The sequence below is a fragment of the Macaca fascicularis genome, chromosome 7 (assembly GCF_037993035.2).
Source record: "Macaca fascicularis isolate 582-1 chromosome 7, T2T-MFA8v1.1".
NCBI lineage: Eukaryota > Metazoa > Chordata > Mammalia > Primates > Cercopithecidae > Macaca > Macaca fascicularis.
This window is the reverse complement of record NC_088381.1, coordinates 24821301-24835136: the sequence shown is the minus strand read 5'-3', so window position 1 is coordinate 24835136 and position 13836 is coordinate 24821301.

Here is a 13836-nt window from a genome sequence, read left to right as displayed (position 1 = left end):
GGAATCAAGATATTCTTCCTTTGCAATACTTATACATGTCTTAGTTATGTCTTAGTTAGCTTGGGCTGCCATAACTAAATACCATAGACTGAGTTAAACAACAGAAATTAATTTTCACACAGTTCTGGAGGCCCAGGTCAGGGTGCCATCATCGTGGTGTTCTGCTAAGGGCTCTCTTGTGGCTTGCAGAGGCCACCTTCTCTCTGTGTCCTCATGTGGTCTTTCCTTGTATTAAGACCCCACACTTATGACTTAATTTAAACTTGATTACCTCCCCAAGGCCGCATCTCAAATACCATCACACCAGGGGTTAGAACTTTAACATTAAATTTGGGAGGGTGGGGCGCATTCAGTCCATAACAGGAATCAAGATATTTTTCCTGTAAAATGCTGTCACAAAATTAATGTGTATTCTTGATCACATGACTTAATTATTTCTTAATGTAACACACATTTCTTTGCAATATTTTCATTTGGGAATACATTTCAGATCACCAAACATTTCTGTATCATGGGGCTTCTTTAAAGGGCTTGAAAACTTTTCAGGAGAGCAACAAATACCCCTCTCCCCCATATTTTTGACTCAGGAGAGGTGAGGAGGGTAGCAGGGGAAAGCTAGGATCCTTAGTCAGATTTCTCTGCCATATTCTTTCTTTCTGCTGTTTCCTGTCTTTTCTTGTTGGTTATAGACCTTCTCTTCTTTACAAACTTGCTCGATCTCACCCTCCCATATTCTGAGCAATAAAGGGTAAGTAAAGAAAAAACCCTGGATTACTAAGAAGGGCATTTCAAAAGTGTTATCCTGACTGTGTGTGGAATTACATGCCTGTAATTCCAACATTTTGGGAGGCCAAGGCGAGAGAATTGCTTGAGCTTGGGAGTTTGAGACCAGCAACACAGTGAGACCTTGTCTCCACACACACACACCAAAAAAAACAAAAAACAACAAAAACAAAAAACCTAACAAATTAGCTGGACGTTGTGGCACACGTTTGTAGTCTCAGCTACTTGGTAGGCTGAAGTGGACGGATTGCTTGAGCTTGGCAAGTCGAGACTGCAGTGAGCAGTGCTCGCACCACCTGCACTCCAGCCTGGGCCACAGAGTGAGACTCTGCCTCAAAAACAAAAGTATTATCCCTTTTACTTTTAATCAATATGTTAATGCAAATTATTCATAAAATGCTACATGAAATGTGGCCAAGACAATCTAATGAATTGGCAAATTTCTTTTTGGAATAACGATGTGATTGCCTCCATGCCTTCATTGTATTCACGTATTCCTTGAAGTTAAATATAAGTTCTGTAGGATGCTAATGGAAGTTTCACACTGACAAAAGTTTGGGACATACCCTTTGGTAATAATGGCTTAACTAGTTAAAGTGATTTCTGTATTGCAGGACTTCTCAGAGTCTTTAATGACCATTGTGAATTTCCAAGTGGTGCTATGTGCTCTGGAAGCATTTCCCAAACATCTGGCCATAAAACCATTTTTTGTAAAGGATATATTAGCAGTCTTTTGCTGGTAAGTCATAGAAACTAACCTGAGCTAACTGTATCAACAAATAATATTTATTTGGAAGAACAATAGGTTCAATTCAACCTGTTGAGTTGAACTACCAAGCCCCAGGAAGAACAGGCAGCTATTGGAAACTTTGTGATTAAATTTTTTAGCATTTAACCTTGATCTTTGTTTGCAGTCAAATTTGACATCCAGTTTTACTTTTTCTTTCCATTTTTGTTTTTGATCTACATTGTGATCCTTTCAGTTATTACAAACCTTCATTAAAGCATGTTGCGTACAAGGTTAGTGGCATTTTAGGCTAAGAAGGGATAAAGTGGAGAATGGGAGTATTCTCTCCAAGGATCACACTTCCTTTGATTTTAACCTGATGATGACAACATTATGCTAAAGGAAATCCTAGAATCCCCTCAGTAATCAACAGAAGTGATCAGAGGCCCCATCTGAGTGGGGGTTTGGAGACCTCGGGGGACAAAACGGGGGTGGTTCTGAGAAGAAACTAGGCAACAATGTAGAATTAGACCTTAAAACAAATTGACTCTCAAATAAGCTGGAGGAAAGTGACTCATGAGATAGGAGAGGCATTCCCTTGGGATACACAGTGACTCCTTATAGCTCTGTGAGTTGAGCATCCCTAATCTGAAAATCCAAAATGCTCCAAAATCTTACACTTTTTGAGCAGCAAATGACGCCACAAGTGGAAAATTCCACACCTGACCTCATGTGACTGGTTGCAGTCAAGACTTAGACACAAAACACACTGTTTATTCACCATTACCAAGGGGTTACAGTGTACAATAACTTTTCAATCAAAACACAGAATTGTAGGTGGAAACTGAGAGCCTGCCATTGTTTGTGGTTGCTGTTGTTTAATGGATGATACAGGTGTTCTGGTGGTGCTATTGTGCCACTTAGTTACCCTGAACGCATTTTTTTCATTGTATTAGTGGCATGTCATATTTTTTACTAAGTACTTATATGTGAATAAACATAAGAAAATGATTGCTTATTGGTTGCCTATCAATTCAAAGTCAGGAATGATGGTGATGCCAAACAACAGGTGACTGTCCACATGGGTGGCTGAGATAGTGACACCTGTGCTTTCTTGATGGTTCAATGTGTATCAACTTCATATATGCACAAACCTTGCTTCATACACAAATTATTCAATATACTGTATAAAATTAACTTCAGGCTATGTGTATAAGGTGTATATGAAACATAGGTGAGTTTTACCTTCAGACATGAGTCTCATCCCCAACATAACTCATTATGTATATGCAAATATTCCAAAATCTGAAAAAATTCAAAATCTGAAACACTTTTGGTCTCAAGCATTTCAGTTAAGGGATGCTTAACCTGTAAATGCTCCCTGGAGTGGAAGAGGTAGACTTTACTTGGCAGGGAGAGAATAGGGAAGTTGGGTTGACTTCTGGGTGTAAAAAGGCCTGGAGGTGGCTGGGCACAGTAGCTCACGCCTGTAATCCCAGCACTTTGGGAGGCCGAGGCGGGCGGATCACGAGGTCAGGAGATCGAGTCCATCCTGGCTAACATGGTGAAACCCCGTCTCTATTAAAAATACAAAAAATTAGCCAGGCGTGGCAGTGTGCGCCTGTAGTTCCAGCTGCTGGGGAGGCTGAGGCAGGAGAATGGCGTGAACCCGGGAGGCGGAGCTTGCAGTGAGTGAGCCGAGATCGCGCCACTGCACTCCAGCCCGGGCGACAGAGGGGGACTCTGTCTCAAAAAAAAAAAAAAAAAAAGGCCCGGAGGTGAATAGAAAGGCTTTCTCCGAGGTGAGAGAAACTGAATGGTTTTAAGCAGTTCATAGACTAGAGGAATAGAATAGGGTGAGATTGTGCAGGCCTTAAAAATTGAGCCAAGAAGTTTCTATTTAACGCAATAGGTGAAATACTTGTAAAGCAATGGAACCCATTCTTTCAGCCTAATTTTATTCTGAAGTACACAGCGTAGAACAGAGCAGAGCTTTTGCTATTAAAATAGGTGCATGGTGAGCCTCCCATCTTCCCCTCTTGGCAGGCCCAAAGAGGACACCACAGTGGATCTTCTGATGTTCAGAGGTGCTTAGTTTGAAATATTTCCATTTGTAGGCTCTTGAACAGGGGAGTAGAATGAGTAGAGTAATATATGACAAGAGTTTAGTGGAATGAGATTTTCCAAGATGACCTGGAGACTAAGAGGCTGGAGGCTGGGGAAACTGAAAATTTTCTATTGTGCTAATCCAAGCTTGAGGTGATGAAGTCTACACAGTCCAAATTTTCTATTGCTGCTGTAACAAATTACCACAGCCTTGATGGCTTAAACAATACGAACTTCTTACCTTGCAGTTCTTTAGGTCAGAAGTCTGACATGGGTATCACTGGACTAAAATCAAGGTGTTGGCAAGGCCATCCTCCCTTCTAGAGGCTCTGAGGGAGAATCCATTTTCTTGCCTTTCCCAGCTGCTGGGCTGCTTGCATTCCATGCTTTGTGACCTCCTTCTTCCATCTTCCTCGCCAACACAGCAGGTTGCATTCTTCTCATGCTGCCACTGCCACCTGTCTGGTTCTATGTCCACAGCTGAGAAAGTTTCTTCCCTTTAAGGACTCATGTGATTAGAGTGGGCCCACCCAGATTATCCAGGATAATCTCCCTATCTCAAGGTTGGTGACCTTAATCACATCTGCACAGTCATCTTTGCCATGTAAGGTAATAATATTCATAGTTCTGGGGATCTGGGTGTGGACATCCTTGAAGGCCATTTTTCTGTCTACCACAAGACTTAAAACATATTTTAAGCAATCAATAGGACTTGCTTTTTAGCTGAATTGATGGCTCAGGAAGTCAATTTGATATGGAAATAGGGTAGAATAGGTGGAAGAAGATATTGAGATGAATTATTGGTGATTTGGGTAATTTTACCCCTTTTTAATCATTGTAAGACTTGTGAAGGTCTCTGTATGCCTGCTTGCTGCCTTTAGAGAAACAGCCCTGTAGTCATGAAAGCAGTAATCTGAGTGTCTTGGGAGAGCTTTCAGATCTGGTATCAATAAGTCTTTCAAAAGCAGGCCTGATCTGTTCCTGAGTGTCCCCAGGGATGGACTTATTTTTCTACCTTGCCCAAGAACGCTAGTGCCTCTCTTGTTGACTCCCAGTTGCTAGGGTGGCAGAGAGGGCATTTTCCTCCCTCTTCTCTCCTTCCCCTTTACAAACACCATCCTAATCAGTCTCATTTCCTGGATGGAGCAAATGGGGTCAGGGAACAAGATATGATGAATGATTGCTGAAGCGCAGTGGCAGATGGCTTTGGGATTGCACTGGAATTGGTAAGTGGAGATCCTGGTGTCCACTGGGTAGGTGATGTGGGTGGTGATGAAGGTTGTGGCAATCATTCTGAGCAGAATGTGCCTATGAGAGCCTTTCTCTACTATTGGGGGTAACTCCAGGAGAAAGGATGCCTAGTTAAAACACTGCCTTACACAATTTTGATCTCTTTATTTCTCGGTCTCATTGGTTGCACCTGATTTCCTCCGTGACATTAAACAACTATTGTGTAATTTTTTTCTGCTGGTAACACATGATTTTTCCAGATTAAAAAAAAAATAAAAAGGTTATACTTTTCATCTATTCTGTGTAAACAAACCCAGTAATTACTATAACTCAAATTGCTGCTGAAATTCTCCATATTTTAATGTTGCACTTGCTACTAAACGTCTGCATGTATACTGGGAAGCTAATCCTGAATTAGGAAACTGAAAAACTGATTAAAATAAAATTGGGCGAAGTCCATGATTTTTATATTCATAAGATTCAAATTTTCTGGGAGGAAATGTGCAATATGAATTGAATTATCTTCCAGAGTAATAACAACAACAACAAAAAGGAAACTTAAGCAATGGCAAAATATGGGTATCTATGCAGGGAGATGTATGAATTCCGCTTGTGGTTTCGGGTGATTGTGATTCAGTATTCTGCCCTGGTGAAACAACCTTTACTTACTAGACTGCACAAACTCCATTCTCTGTAGTCTAAAGTGGGTATTATCCAGTTCTCTGATAGCAGTGTTTTCTCAAATTTTAGAGTTTTACCTCAACAATTTTTCCACTGAACTTTATTAATCTTCATAAGTGTTTTAATTACTTTCTTTCCCAATTGCCTTTGGGACAAAAGAGCAGTTGTAAATGTTCAAAAAAAAAAATGTCTGGAAGGTCAGAGTTCATTGTTTTTGTGCCTATAGGTATAGGCTAGGTGAAACTGAGTATTAAGGAAATCATGTAGAAAATTCAAGTCTCTGCATTTTCTTTTAGTAAATTGTAATGATTGGACTATCCCTAACATAGCTTTCTTTGTTCCCTCCATGCCCACTCTCTGTCCCTTTACACCTTGTTCTCTGTCCAGGCGGCTGACCTATATGGGCGTCACCAACAAGCTCCTTTGTCTTCTGACTTCCATTTGGGTTAGGACAATGGAGAGCCCCAGCAGGAGACCAGAGGGAGAAGGGAGGGTAGGGTCAGGTGGACGCTATACCTCTACTGAACACCACTGCTCTTGTCAAGTTGCCCTGTCTTCCAAGCTCTAGAAATGATGTCTCTCCCTTTCTCTTCAGACCTGGCAGAGGGAAGAGCATTGCATTATTCCCAGCTTGTAGGTATTGGACTCTCCCTTGTGGTTTTGGGCTTTCATCTCTTGCCCACATCTTTATAAATAGTCCCTTTAATAAACCCTCCTCAAGTTATCCTAATTTAACTGTGTTCTCTGTTTCCTACTGTGACCCACACAAAGACAGAATGGTTCATCCAGCCCTACTAATTCTGTATCTAAACAAATCTAAATTCTTTTTGCATTCTGAGGCCACCATCATCTCTTACCAGGACTGTGTTTTTTTTTGGTTTTTTTTTGTTTTTTTTTTGAGATGGAGGTCTTGTTCTGTCACCAGGCTGGAGTGCAGTGGTACAATCTTGGCTTACTGCAACCTCAGCCTCCCAGGTTCAAGCCATTCTCTTGCCTCAGCCTCCCGAGTAGCTGGGACTACAGGCGCCCACCACCACACTCAGCTAATTTTTGTATTTTTAGTAGAGACGGGGTTTCACCATGTTGTCCAGAATGGTCTCGATCTCCTGTCCTCGTGTCCTCATGATCTGCCCGCCTCGGCCTCCCAAAGTGCTGGAATTACAGATGTGAGCCACCGTGCCCGGCTACCGGGACTGTTAACTAACCTCCCTGCTTTCACCCTTTATGGCTTAAAATCTTCTAAAGGTTTCCCATCACACATATAATAAATCCCCAATTCCCTGTCATGGTCCAAGGCCCTGCATGATCAGACTGTTATTGTTCAACTTCCTCTTGAGTCACACTCATCTCCTAGGTTCCAGAACATCTTGAGTCCTCTCTTGCCTGGGGGCTTTTGCCCATAGTGTTCATTCTGCCTGGCCTGTTCTACTCTCTGTTCTTCACATGGGTAGCACCATCAAAGACAAAAACTGAACAAGTAAGGAAATTGATTTTATTTTGGCTATCGCAATAGGGAAAGCACCCCAGATTTGAAGATTAGAGTATGTATTTATTTTCTATTACTGCTATAAAAAATTGCCACAAAATTAGTGACTTAAAACAATAGAAATTGATTCTTATACAGTTCTGGAAGCTAGAATTCCAAAATGAGTCTTCCGTGCCTAAAATCAAGGTGTCTCTGGTGCCATATTGCTTCTGGAGAGATGCAGATTCTCTAGGAGAGAATCTGTTTTCTTGCTTTTTCCCATGTCTAGAGCTGTATTCCTTGGCTCATGGCCCCTTTATCTTCAAAACCGGCAGTGTAGCCTCTTCTGTCTGACCCTGCTTCTCTCTGCTTCCATCACATGATTTTCTGCTTGTAGTCAAATGTCCCTCAGCTTCCCCCTTACAAAGATACTTGTGCTTATGCATGTGGTGCTTAATACCTAGGTGACGGGTTGATAGGTGCAGCAAACCACCATGGCACATGTTTACCTGTGTAACAAACCTGCACATCCTGCACATGTATCCCAGAATTTAAAATAAAATATAATTAAATTAAAATTTAAAAATATACTTGTGCTTATATTTAGGACCTAGCCAGATAATCCAGGATGATTGCCTCATCTCAAGATCCTTAATCACATTTGCAAAAGCCCTTTTTCCATATAAGGTAAAATTCACAGATTTCAGGGATTAGGACCTGGATATCTTTAGGGGCCATTATTCAGCCCACTACGGTGTATCTAGCAGGATAGTTTTGTTTTAGATTTTTTTGTCTGTTTGTTTGTTTGTTTGAGACAGAGTCTTGCTCTGTTGCCCAGGCTGGAGTGCAGTGGAGTGATCTCAGCTCACTGTAACCTCCTCCTCCTGGGTTCAAACAATTCTCCTGCCTCAGCCTCCTGAGAAGCTAGGATTATAGGCACCTGCCACCATACCCGGCTAATTTTTTTGTATTTTTAGTAGAGGCTGGGTCCATGTTGGCCAGGATAGTCTCAAACTCCTGACCTCAAGTGATCTGCCCACCTTGGCCTCCCAAAGTGCTGAGATTACAGGTGTGAGCCCCCATGCCTGGCCTTGTCTTAGATTTTTATAGGGAAGAGTAGATAAGTCATAGGGAGTAAATTTGAAGTTGGGATTGTTTATTTCTGTGTCTAGCTAGTTTCATGAGGACAAACCTAATCTCAGCTAATCATCCATGAGACAAAGAATAAAGTTAGAAGGTGTCTGTCTGACCTTATCTGCAGGCTCAGTTTAAAGGGGAAAAGTCTGGGGTGACCTTGTTACCAGTAAACAAAGGAATCATCTACAGTCTTGTAGGAATCATGAGAAAGAGTTGGCAGTGTCTTGTATAAGTCATATAGGGAATGGTGGTTCATTTCAGTTAGTAATTTCTAGAACACAGAAAGTTGGGAAGACTTCTTAATGGTTATGCTGTTCCAGGAGCCCAGGGCTCAGGTAAAGTTCAACATTGTCAGCACCTTCTTATCCTTATGTGTTTTTCATAGACACCCTCACTGAGTACCTAATAAAGTACTACTATTTCCATTATTCTCTGTCATACTGATACAGAACAGCTGGGCACCTGGCTAAACACCCCCCCCCACCCTTAAGCCTGGAACCACGGCCCTAAGTGAAAACAGCTGACCCCGTTTTTCGGCCCAAATGTTGCTTTTTTTGGCCTGCCACGCCCCTATCCTGTTGACATAAAAAGACTTCAACTGGCAGAGCAGCACAAGCAGTGGAGTGGTGGGGATACAAGCTGCTGAGCATCAAGACTACGGATAGATGTGGCTAACTTCAGACAGTGTGGCTTCAGGGAAAGATCACCTTCTTCCCACACCCATCCCCTTTCCAATTCCTTATCCAGCTGACAGCCACTTATATGGCCTAGTAAAACCCTCTGCATACACCAACCACCCTTCCATCCATTCTTGTGGCCTGAGTCTTCCTGGATGCCCAGGTGCGGAGAGGTCAGGGGCTTGGATGCTGCTACAGGGCCTGCACAGAGCCTGCTCCTGCCAGAGAGGAGTAATGGGCCAGTTCCAGCGTTCGTCTTCGGTTGCTGCACTCGCTTGCTCGCAGACTCGGTCTTGCGAGGAGTGGCCGACAGTGGATTGAGTGAAAGGAGCCACCCCAGTTTCAGCCCACAAAGGGAGTCAAGGTCAACAGAGTTATCCCGTCTCAATACCTTCTCTTCATCTCCTTCACAGTATTTTTCACAGTTTGTAATTATTATGTGTAGCTTGTTTTCTTGTCTAAACCTTTAACTTTTTCAGGGCAGGGAATGTGGATGCCAATATCTTAAGAGCTTAGAACGTATATCTTTGTGTCTTTACAGCCTGACACATTTTTGTTGAATCAATTGACAAAAGAACTGACACCAAATGGCCAATAAACTCAAGAGAAACTGCTTAGTAAGTATAGTAGTCAACTAAATAAGGATAAAAGTAACAGTGATTGAAAAAAGAGAGACTGGGTGCGGTGGCTCACACCTATAATCCCAGTAGTTTGGGAGGCCGAGGTGGTTGGATCACAAGGTCAGGAGATCAAGACCATCCTGACCAACATGGTGAAACCCTGTTTCTACCAAAAATACAAAAATTAGCTGGGCGTGGTGGTGGGTGCCTGTAATCCCCTACTCTGGAGGCTGAGGCAGGGGAATTGTTTGAATGAGAGTGGGAGGTCGCAGTGAGTCGAGATCACACCACTGCACTCCAGACTGGGCGACAGGGCAAGACTCTGTCTCAAAAAAAAAAAGAGAGGCTGGGTGTGGTGGCTCATGCCTGTAATCTCAGCACTTTGGGAGGCCGAGGCGGGTAGATAACTTGAGTTTAGGAGTTCGAGACCAGCCTGGCCAACATGGTGAAACTCCATCTCTGCTAAAAATACAAAAATTAGCTGGGCATGGTGGTGCATGCCTGTAATCCCAGCTACTTGGAAGGCTGATGCACGAGAATTGTTTGAACCTGAGAGGCGGAAGTTGCAGTGAGTTGAGACACACCACTGCACATTGCACTCCAGCCTGGGTGACAGACCGAGACTCCATCTCAGAAAAAAAAAAAAAAAAAAAAGAGAGAGTCAGAAATGCCAGGCAGCAGGATAAGCATATTCAGAGCCCTAGAGGGTACAGAGTGTGTGCTGTGTGGGGGCATAGCTGGTGTGGGAGGGCCCTGAGCAGGGCAGAATGCGGTGCTTCAAGGTGAGTCAGAGACCAGACCCCAAGGGAGTTTCATACTTGCCATGTCCCCTCAGTGCCCTGTATTAATTCATCCTTCCAACAAATATCTGTTGAATGTGTTCTATGTGCCAGGCACTGGTCTAGATTTGGAGGATATAGCAGGGAACAGAAGGGACAAAATAAGTCTGACAACAGATAGAAGATGTGATTCAAATGAACAGTTCCGAGAGTTAAGGAGAAAAGTAAAGCAGGACGGGAGGTATGGGATTTAGACTTGTGATTTCAGAGAGGGAAGCCAGGGAAGGCCTCAGTGAGAACGTGCTATTTGCTGAGTGTAGGCCTGGGGCTGGGGGTTGTTTTACCTAACTTGAAGGAAGTGATATCTTGGGGAAGGGCATTCCAGGCAGAGGACACAGCAAGCACTAAGGTCCCAGGGTGCAAACTCACCTGTAAGAAGGCCAGCGTTGTCTGAACAGTGACAGAGAAGGGCATACAGTTGTAGGAGTTGAAGTCACGGAAATAGGTGGATGGGGTGCAGGGGTAGGGCCTTGTAAGCTCTTGTAAGGACAGTGGCTTTTCCTTAGACTGAAATGGGAAGCCATTAGATTTTGGTAACAGGAATGACAATCTCTAGTTTACTTAGCAGGATTACTTGAGTTGCTATGAGGCAGAGGAGGAGTAAGGCCTGATGTGGAAAGACCCTTGAGAAGATGTTGAAATGAGGCAGAGGAGGAGTAAGCCTGATGTGGAAAGACCTTTGAGAAGGCTCCTGCAGTGATCCAGGTGAGAAAGCGTCCAGTGACAACATGGGACAGAGAGGTAGAAGTGGAGATGGTGACAAGTGAGTAGATTCTGGATATATTCTGAAGCCAGTAGGATTTGCTGATAAATCAGATGTGTGTGTGAGAGTCAAAGATGACTCCAAGATTCATGGCAAGGATAGCATTGTCATGTATGGAGATGAGGGAAGAGTGTTAAAGAGCACCTTTGGGAAGGAAGAGTAAGAGCTCACTTTTGGACATATTAAGTCAAAAGTGCACAAATAATACTTTGTTTTTTAGCAGAATTCATTTTGTAAATGTACCTTTGAGCATTAGGAAATCATAGTATGGTGACCTGTTTCCAATGTGCATGTTGTGTTAGCAGTTGGAGTTGTTTAACATTTTTTTTTGCGTGTTTGTTTTTGTTTTTTGAGACAGAGTCTTGCTCTGTCACCCAGGCTGGAGTGCAGTGGCACAATTACAGCTTACTGCAACCTTCACCTCTGGGGCTCAGGTGATCCTTCCCACCTCAGCCTCCTGAGTAGCTGGGACTACAGGCATACACCACCACACCCGACTAATGTTTTTTTGTAGAGACGGGGTTTCACTGTGTTGCCCAGCCTGTTCTTGAACTCCTGAGCTCAAGCTATCCTCCTGCCTCGGCTTACCAAAGTGCTAATATTACCGATGTGAGCCACTGTGCTCGGCTTAACATCTTTTAATACCTGTTATTTCTTACTCCTCTGAACTTCTCACTTTCCCTGAGAATAATTTTACCACCTTTTGTTGGGCAGAAGTACAATAGGAACATCAGAAAGTGCAAGTACATAATAACAGAGAAGTCAGTCTCTTTTTCTTCATCTCTTGGGCATCCAAAAGAGCAGATGATCCAGATCTGGAAGTCTGGGAAAGCCATGCTGTGTGAGAACAGGGCCTTGCATGACAACAGAGGGTTGGGCTTGAGCCCCCAGGGTCTGCAGCCAAGTCTCACAGTTTGGCGGTTACTCATGCCTTTCTCTCAAAAGTCAGCTGCTGAGTTTTGCCCCAAACTAGCCTCTGCTGCAATATATCTTCCAGACTGAGGAGGAAATTAGTCTTCTTGTCCCACATGTCATTGCTTGTCACCTTCTCTGAAGCAATGACATTCATGACCTGGTTCTTGGCCTCAACCTCTGAGAAGTTCTCCTTTCTGCATTCCTCATCTTAAATTACTTAACCTGAAAATATACTGTTTAAATCTTACACTAGGGCTCCATATACTCTGCTTAACTGCAGAAAGAGTCAGTATATGTAAATTAATTTTCCAGATAACTGAAGCTTAGCCATCTTTTGATGCCAGCCATGTGGACGAGAATTTTTCTGAGGGTGAATTTCAATGCAGGTATCCTTGCTTTCTTAACCAGGATACATGGAACAAAATTGAGCTTTTCTGCCATAGTCTGTCCTCTTACGAAGTAATGATGTCCTCAAGCTCTACTGAGGTATGTAGATAAATCTGTGCCTCTCACATTTTTGACCTCAGATTACTGCACTTTTGAGCCTTATATTTCCTTTGTTAAAAGTTTTTGATGATTTGCTGCGTTATCCCTGGTGTCACTTATGGCTCATTTAACATTTTGTTGACTGGAAAACAATGTAACTAGAATTGTGTGCAAATGTTCTGTATGGAAACACCATTTTAGTACTTGAGGATCTCTGCGGTCTTTTCCAGGTTTAATTTATTTTTATGGGTCTAGATATCCCTCCAAATGAGTATGATCTATTGTGCAGGCACAGAGAGTGGAACTTTTTTGGGGTACACTTCATGGACCATTTTTAACTTATCTGACTCCCAGCTTGGCTCTTAGTAGCTGATATATATGATCTCTAGAAATGTGAGATAGCAATGTGGCAGGCAGGATTCTAAGATCACCTGTGTAATCTCCTCCTCTTGAGTCTGGGAGGGACCTGTGAGTATGATGGGGTACCTCTCCAGTTATTAGCTTACTTTATAAGAAAGAGATGAAAATTTTTGCAGATATAATTAAAATCCTTAATCTGTTGACTTTAAGTTCAATCTTTTTTTTTTTTTGAATTGGAGTGCAGTTGGGCAGGCTGGAGTGCAGTAGCACAATCTTGGCTCACTGCAACCTCTGCCTCCTGGGTTCAAGCAATTCTCTTGCCTCAGCCACCCAAATAGCTAGGATTACAGGCATGAGCCACCACGCCCAGCTAATTTTTATATTTTTAGTAGAGATGGGGTTTCACCATGTTGGCCAGGCTGGTCTCAAACTCCTGACCTCAGGTGATCCACCAGCCTCTGCCTCCCAAAGTGCCAGTATTACAGGTGTGAGCCACCATGCCCAGTCTTTAAGTTCAATCATAAGGGAGATTGACCAAAGTGGGCCTGACTTAATCAGGTAAGCCCTTTAACAGAGGGTCTGGAGTTTAAAGATTTCTCCCTGGTGGCCTTAAAGATGCAAGCTGCCATGAGTTCTATAGCAGCAAGAAAGTTAATACAGCTGCCAACCACTTGAGCTTGGAAGAGGATCCTGAACCTCAGAGGAGACTGTAGCCCTAGCTAAAACCTTGATTTCAGTATAGTAGGATCCTGAGCAGAGAGCCCAGTTAAGGTATGTCTGGCCAGCCATAGTGGCTCACACCTGTAATCCCAGCACTGTCGGAGGCTGAGGCAGGAAGATCGTTTGAGGCCAGGAGTTCTAGACCAGCCTGGGCAACATGGCGAGACCTTGTCTCTATAAAAAAAATAAGATAAGATAAGATAAAATAAAATAAAATAAAATAAAAGATATGCCTGTACTCTAGACCCATGGAAACTGTGAAATAATAAATGGGTACTGTTTTAAACCACGAAGTTTGTGATAATTTATTATGCAGCAGTAGAAAAT